This window comes from Bubalus bubalis, chromosome X (genome assembly GCF_019923935.1).
Source record: "Bubalus bubalis isolate 160015118507 breed Murrah chromosome X, NDDB_SH_1, whole genome shotgun sequence".
NCBI lineage: Eukaryota > Metazoa > Chordata > Mammalia > Artiodactyla > Bovidae > Bubalus > Bubalus bubalis.
The window spans coordinates 69765925-69774679 of NC_059181.1; the positions used below are offsets into that span (position 1 = coordinate 69765925).

Consider the following 8755-nt stretch of genomic DNA (forward strand, 5'->3'; position numbering starts at 1 on the left):
AGAGGGCCTCTGCACTCCAGGGGACCAGCCTGAAAAAAGAGAGAGAGAGAGAGAAAGAAAGAGAGAGAGAAAGAAAGAGAGAGAGAAAGAAAGAGAGAGAGAAAGAATGACACAGGGAGACCAAGTTCTGATGAAGCCGGGTCTGCAGCTTTATTCTCAAAAGGAGCCTTTATGCCCTGAGTTACACATATCCAGAAGTGAAAGACACAGAGTCATGCAGAGTCAGTTCAACAATACATCAATTTGAACTGCATACCTTTTCATTTATAAGGGTCTTTGTGTTTTGTACATTATATTCTGGCCCAGAGGCCTATTAACATTTTGTGACTCTTTTCTGATAAAGGTTGGTAAACCAGTAAACCTGTTTTCCCTTAAAGTGTGTTTTTTTTTTTTTTAATTCATCCAATCTACTAAATAATGTTATATTATTATGGAGCAAAGGTGCAATGGGTTACAACAAAGAAAGTACTTATTAACTCAAGGGTCTTATGTTGTTAATGCCAAAGCTACTGTTTGTTTTTCTTACATTCCAACTATATTAACTAATGCACTCCCAGGCGCACCTTGGGTAAGGGATAAGGAAACTCAGTAGCAAACATTGGCTCAACAATGTAGCATTATTTTAATAAAGCTTTTTTTTTTTTTTTTATCACTGGAAGGTTATGCTTGAGGTGTTGTGAACAATCATGTGTGTTAGTTGCAAGAGTATGGATAAACCTGTCAAGCAAGCTAAACTGGTGACAGAGGGGTTAGAATTAAAATACTCCTTTCAAGCCCGGGAGACTTATTAACTAGAGCCTTAAGTTGACTTTCTTCAGAGAAAGGTGGTTGGGGACAGTCCCCTGTTAGTGTCAGAAGAGTTGGTGAAAGGCATACTATAGTAAACAGTAGACAGACAGACTTTGGTTTCGGGGTCGATGCTTGGGCAGGTCCAGGGAGTCCCTCGAGCCCTGATCCGCCTTGCCTGTCAGATCTCCTACCATGACCTTGTCATGGGTGGGATCTCCTGTGCTGGCTCCCGGCATCTCCCCCTTTTTTATTTTTTAAGACAGCCAGATGTAATTCAGTCATGAGCTTCTGAGTGTTTTGTCGAAGAGTTTTTACAATACAAGGAAGAATAATTATAAGAAGCAGAATTAGAGGGGCCACAGCAGTGTAGCTAAAAATAGTAGACAGAATGTTTTTTTCAGAAATAAAGTTTGAAAATGCATGAAAAAAGTCATTTGTTGTTCTTGCTGCAGTAAAATCCAATCAGGAATGCTTCATGGTCTTTATCTGATTGTGAAGTTTTCTTAAATCTAAACTAATGTTGGAGCTATTTTATGCCCCAGAAATACGGTTTTTAATTTTCTCCCAGTTACAATCTGTCTCGTTTACTTTCAGGGGTCTTACACAAATCCATTGGTAGTCGGCATGACAGGACAGTGCCAACTTTACTTTTAATGTCTGTAATTCAGTCTCATTATGCATTATCACTTTCTCCAGAGCATCTACCTTCATCTCTAGTTTTTTTTATCTATGACTTCTTGTGTTGCCAATGTTAAAGAGACATTTTTGAACATAGTATTAACATATTGACTTGTTGACTCAATGATATTGTTGCCACAGTAACAGAAGTAATTGCAGTTATTAAAGCTGATATTCCCAAGATAAGTAAGCCCACAAACTGTCGCAATCACATCAAATCTTGTAATTGTTGCAACACAGCAAGACCATAGTTATCATACCGACAAGTGGTTACAGTCACAGGCACCATAAGATATGGTGCATGTTGTAACACTACAAAGGAGCAAGCGTTATATTGAGGGTTCAAACAAGATGAGAGCATACATTGTTCACAAGATACAGTTAGGTCCCCCTGAATAACTTATTTGTATATTAAGTCTTTTGGAGTCATTCAGATCAGATTAGTCTCTCACTCGTGTCCGACTCTTTGCGACCCCATGAATCGCAGCACGCCAGGCCTCCCTGTCCATCACCAACTCCCGGAGTTCACTGAGACCCACGTCCATCGAGTCAGTGATGCCATCCAGCCATCTCATCCTCTGTCATCCCCTTCTCCTCCTGCCCCCAATCCCTCCCAGCATCAGAGTCCTTTCCAATGAGTCAACTCTTCGCATGAGGTGGCCAAAGTACTGAAGTTTCAGCTTTAGCATCATTCCTTCCAAAGAAATCCCAGGGGTGATCTCTTTCAGAATGGACTGGTTGGATTTCCTTGCAGTCCAAGGGACTCTCAAGAGTCTCCTCCAACACCACAGTTCAAAAGCATCAATTCTTCGGCGCTCAGCCTTCTTCACAGTCCAACTCTCACATCCATACATGACCACATAGAAAAACATAGGGAGAGGGTAGGCAAGCTAAAATAGAGTAAGTGGACTCATTTTTTGGTCGGGATAGGGTAACAGGGGCAGTAGCAGCAAGGGCTCTCCATATATCTGCTTGCCAAAAGGTTTTGTCCTTAGCTGTATAGGACAACATAGGAGGAACAAATTGATTATGATGTCATCTATTGGCGGCTAACGGCCATGGAACAGAATGTTCTTCCCAGTTGTTAAATTTAGTAGTATAGCCGTGGATTGACTGCAGGTCTTGGCCTGGATTTGGGTTGTTTTAGTCCTGAATTGTATAGTTTTTTCTCCCTGGTATTCGGGAGCCTGAAGCGATGTATTAGCGGTGAAGCCTCAGGAGAAGGGTCACTTGTCTTTTGGCTTTTCATTGGTTCTCTCAGGTCTGGACTCGATGAGCTTTTGATCTCCCCATTTTGCCTTGGTCCCAGACTCTAGGACTCCAGGGATCTCAGTAACCTCAGGGGTCTGAACAGGAGAAGTGGAATCCTATGGAAACACATAAGCATATCCTCTCCCACAAGTTAGCAACACATCTGGCCCTTTTCACTCTCTGGTAAGGAGGTCTTTTCACTTGACCAGGGGCCGAGTCATAGCCCCTTTAGAAATCCAGTGTCTCATCATTGTAGTCTGTCCCTGTGTGTCGATGTTTAAATGATTAATTACAAACAAAGCATGGTGTAGAACATGATGTGGAGAGGAATATTTAATTTTTTTAATCTTAATTTAGCTATCTAATTTTTTAAAGTCTGGTGTGTCCTTTCCACTATGGTTTGACCTTGGGGAATATAAGGTATTTTTGTCTGAGATAATATATCTCTCCCCCATAAAGAAAAAAGTAGTGAGGGAATCACATATGGACAAAGGGTGTCTGTGCCCCCTTCTCATGTGACCAGGTTAAAATTTGTGAGCTCTTAGCAACCAAGGGCATTGACCCTATTCTTACCAAGCCAGCACTGGTCAAGTGTGTCGGCCAGGACGAGGGCCAATCTTTTTGAGCAATGTAAAAGACGTCTGCTCTAGTATTTAACAGCCTTGACATTTTATTTCCTTGAATTAAAAGATCCTTCAAAGGCCTTGGAGCTGTAATTTCCTGCACCCAAAAGGCTAGATCACCAGATCCAAATGTTCTGTTGCCTCTAGCTTGAGAAGTCAAGTTTTTTCCTATCTGATATTAAGGTAAAAGCAAAAGCTGTGTTGGACTTATATCCTATCTGATATTATCCTATCTGATATTAAGGTAAAAGCAAAAGCTTTGACCTTTATTAATTTGCACAGTTTTGGTAGGCGGCAAGATCAAAACTTTAATTTTTTCAATATAAGCAGAATCTACTACACCAGGCACCACTGAAATTTATTGAAAAAAAAAAAAAAAAGTGAGCTGCGCCTCAGCACAAATCTTACAATGCCCTCAGGTAGGGGGCCAGCCACTCCCATTGGAATCGGAGTAACTGGCACATCAGGGGTTAATATTGTTGTTAAGTCCCCTTACCGTTCGGCTTCTCTCCTAGCCTGGGTGAAGCCCCCCTGAGGGGGTTTTCTCCAAGGAGCACGCTCTGCATATTGTGCACGCATCTGTTTTAAAAGTTCCTTTGTTCAAAAAACCTTTTATCTTCCTCAGCCTTAGGCAACGCTTTGGGAGGCTTTGGGGGCAAAGTGGGGAACTCCTGGGCCCTGGGAGGCGGAACGGAGGCGGTGTCAATGGCCTTAAATCAGAAAGTGGTGGATAAGTTTTTAAAGGTTTGTGCAGAGCAGGAGGGGGCTCGCCAGGGCACCCGGCCGCAGCGTCCTGTAAGTCCTCTCCTTCCTCGGGAGGTAGAGCACAGTCTCCCTCCTTTTCTTCATCAATGGCAGAAAATATAATCTGCGCAGAAAGTGGAGACCCACCACCCACCACTACAGTCTCCCCCATAGGCTGTCTAACAGCCTCATGACGAGGGTCCAGGACATTTTTAATCATAATACACAGAGCAAAAGCATTTTGGTGATGCAGTGAATGAGAGGCTTGGGCCTTTTCAAAGGCAGATGTTATAGTGATCTTGGTTAATGAATCTGCCAGATCATTTAGGGCATTTAAAGGTCCAGGCAATGTAGAATGAGCTTGAATGTGGCCAATAAAAATGCTCGGTTTCGCTTCTAAATTTGTTGCTGTAGTTTAGTTAATAAGTGAAAAATAGTAGTTTTCTTTTTAGCCTTTAACTTAATTTAAAGTCTAGGCAGCTTTTTTAACTGTCTAGTATAGAATATACAACAAACACTTAACTTTTGATATATTTATATATATATACTATATTGTTATATACAATAGCAATAATTTTATTGTTATAAGTTACATTTAACTATACACAAATACACAAATGTATTAATGTACATATATACATATTAACTTATATTTAAGTTATATATATATATTTTATATGCACCATGTATTACATATACATGTATATGTATACCTATACATACATACATAATAAATACATATAATGTTTATATATATATACGTAACATATATATGTGTATATATATATACACAACATATAAAATATATGTTATATATACATGCATATGCATATATGTTTTTATGTATAAGATATTTAACATATATGCTATATAAGTATGTTTAGCATATAATGGATTATTATATATGATGGTATTAATTATATATATATATATTATATAATACCTAGCATAAAATTTTTAATACACATCTACTAACCCATAGATAAATATACTATGTATACTATTATATATAAGGTAATACTTTATATATACATCAAATACATTTACAAAATGTAAAGGTATTTATATTCTTATATATATGAATATCTAATATCTATATATTTGTTTAATGTATATATTAAATATATAAAAATTCCATTATATTTATGAAGTGTTTAATAAAATTGGAAAGCTATAAACCAAGGGATTAGTTTTTAGCTGTTTCCCTACCTTTTCTCAGGTATCTAGATTAACAGTGCCCTCTTCTGGAAACCAAGGACATTGTTCTTGTACAAATGTAAAAAAGGATTGAATACTAGCTTTCTTAACTTTAATTTCTCTTTTATTTAACAATTGCAAGATTACTCCTATAAAGAGTTGTCGTTCCTTTGACTCACTGTTACCCATGTCAGTGACTTTTGTTTCGTTTACTTCTGTCTACATGAAAGATTCTACTACCCACTTTTCCTCACCATACCTATCTTATATAGGGGGGTCTTCAGCACCCTGAGTGGGGTCCTAGCCATCCCGAAAACTGGACAATGGAGGGGATTACCTTTGGGTCCCTGTTCAGGCACCACTTACCGGGGTCCAGCCCCAGCAGGATCCAGGGATATCCTCAGGATGAACAGCGTTGGCAAGAGAGATGAAAGTAAAAGGAGAGAGAAAGAGGCTTATATTCCTTGGTTTACACAGAAAGCCAATAAAGTCCTTGAAATGGGACTTGCTCTGTTCACGGAGGCCTCAGGTGCCCTCTTGATGTGGTGAAAATGCAGAGCACTTTCTCAAGAGGGTCTTAGAAGCCCGGGCAGGAAAGTGAACTCAGAGGGCCTCTGCGCTTCAGGGGATCAGCCTGAAAAGAGAGAGAGAGAGACAGAGAGAGAAAGAATGACATGGGGAGACTAAGCTCTGATGAAGCCAGGTCTGCAGCTTTATTCTCAAAAGGAGCTTTTATGCCCTGAGTTACACATATCTAGAAGTGAAAGATACAGAGTCATGCAGAGTCAGCTCAACATTACATGAGTTTGACTTTCATCAGGACCAGGATGTTTTCTGCATATCTTTTCATTTACAAGGGTTTGTGTTATGTACATTATCTTCTGGCCCAGAGGCCTATTAACATTTGTGACTCTTTTCTGATAAAAGTTGGTCAACCAGAAAATCTGTTTTCCATTAAAGTGTTTTTCTTTATTCATCCAATCTACTAAATAATGTTATATTCTTATGGAGCAAAAGTGCAGTGGGTTACAACAAAGAAAGGACTTATTAACTCAAGGGTCTTATGTTGCTAATGACAAGGCTACTGTTTATTTTTCTTACATTCCAACTATATTAACTAATGCACTCCCAGGCGCACCTTGGGTAAGGGATAAGGAAACTCAGTAGCAAACATTGGCTCAACAATGTAGCATTATTTTAATAAAGCTTTTTATTTTTATCGCTCAAAGGTTATGCTTGAGGTGTTGTGAACAATCATGTGTGTTAGTTGCAAGAGTATGGATAAACCTGTCAAGCAAGCTAAACTGGTGACAGAGGGGTTAGAATTAAAATACTCCTTTCAAGCCCAGGAGACTTATTAACTAGAGCCTTAAGTTGACTTTCTTCAGAGAAAGGTGGTTGGGGACAGCCCCCTGTTAGTGTCAGAAGAGTTGGTGAAAGGCATACTATAGTAAACAGTAGACAGACAGACTTTGGTTTCGGGGCCAATGCTTGAGCAGGTCCAGGGAGTCCCAAGAGTCCTGATCTGCCTTGCCTATCAGGTCTCCTCCGCATGACCTTGTCATGGGTGGGATCTCCTGTGCCTGCTCCCGGAACTTGAAATCTCCAATTTTCTTGAAGATATCTCTAGTCTTTACCATACTCTTGTTTTCTTCTATTTATCTGCACTGTATATTGAAGAAGGCCTGTTTATCTCTCCTTGCTATTCTCTGGAGCCCTGCATTCAGTTGAGCATATTTTTCCCTTTCTCCCTTGCTTTTCCCTTCTCTTTTTTCCTCAACTCTTTTTAAAGCCTCCTCAGACAGCTACTTTGCCTTATTGCATTTCCTTTTCTTTGGAATGTTTTTGGTCACCACCTTCTGTACAATGTTATAAAACTATGTCCATAGTTCTTCAGTCCCTCATTCTAACAGATCTAGTCCTTTGAATCTATTTGTCAGTTCCACTGTACAATCATAAGATCTTTGTTGTAGGTCATACCTGAATGGCTTAGTGGTTTTCCCTACTTTCTTCAATTTAAGCATGAATTTCGCAATAAGGAGGTCATGATCTGAGCCACACTCAGCTCCAGGTCTTGTTTTTCCTCACTGGATAGAGCTTCTCCAACTTTGACTGCAAAGAACATAATCAGTCTAATTTGGGGATTGACCATCTGGTGATGTCCATGAGTTTTCCATGAGTTTTCTCTTGTGTTGTTGAAAAAGAGTGTTTTTATGACCAGTGTGTTCTCTTGACAAAACTCTGTTAATCTTTGCCCTGGTTCATTTTGTATTCCAAGGCCAACTCACCTGTTATTCTGGGTATCTCTCGTCTTCCTACTTTTGCATTTCAATCCCTTATGATGAAAGGGGCATCTCTTTTTCTGGTGTTCATTCTAGAATGTCTTGTATGTCTTCATAGAATCAGTTAATTTCAGCTTCTTTGGCATTAGTGGTTGGGACATAGTCTTGGATTTGAATGGTATGCCTTGGAAATGAACCTAGATTTTTTTTTTTTTTTCACCCAAGTACTGAATTTTGGATACTTTTGTTGACTATGAGAGGTATTTCATTTCGCTAAGGGCCCCGTAAACAATATGAAAAAATGTCTAGGTGCTGAATTCTTTAAACTGTATCTGTCTAGATTTTACTTTAGACATGATAATGGTATCTTTTTACAATGTAGTAAAAGGTGGTGGTATCTTTTTACAGTGTGTTTGGAAAACATTGCATAGCCCAATGATCTATTTTACTTCTTCACCTTGATTTAATTATTTCATCATCCGTGCTTGGATTTCAGTGTAATTTTGATTTTATCATTAATCTTAACATGGATATAATCTGAGATTTGGATTCCTAAATCTACTTCCTGTCCATTTCTTTTTTTTTTTTTTTTCTGTCCATTTCTTAAAACCATTTAATACATTGCCCAATTCCTTATCTATTTCAAACTTTTAAAGGTGTAGTGATATTACTGTTTCTGAGTTGTGACTCCACCTTCTTCTGTGCTTCAAGCCAGTCCAGGGCTCCTCTTTTTGACCAAAGTGATGTGTCAAGAAATTTCTTTCAGTTGCTCTCACAGTAAAATCACAGATCCAATTTGTAGCCTGTATATTTCTGCACATTCTGATCTTCTACTGCCCTCTAGTTGTTGATGTTCACTTAGACTCACTTGAAACATAAATATGCAGATGACTTCTAATACCTATTGATCTATTTAATTATCTATCTGTCATCTATCTATGTCCTATGTTGTAATCAAGGAAAGAAAGGCAAAAACCCTAGAATACTCATCAACATACATATATTTTTTTGTGATATTTTAAAAAACCTTCTTTTGGCTGAGCCACATGACTTTTGGAATCTTAGTTCACCCACTAGCAATCGAACCCATGCCCCTTGCAGTGGAAGTGTGGAGTCCTAACCACTGCCCAGCCAAGGAGGTCTTGATACACTTTTAAAAGATAATTGACAATTAGAATAAATATTAGTATT

At 38.8% G+C, this 8755-nt stretch overlaps 1 pseudogene; it reads right to left on the reverse strand.

Moving 5' to 3' along the window:
- Positions 1–990: 990 nt before the first annotated feature.
- Positions 991–5590, reverse strand: LOC112582028 (annotated as a pseudogene).
- Positions 5591–8755: the final 3165 nt, after the last annotated feature.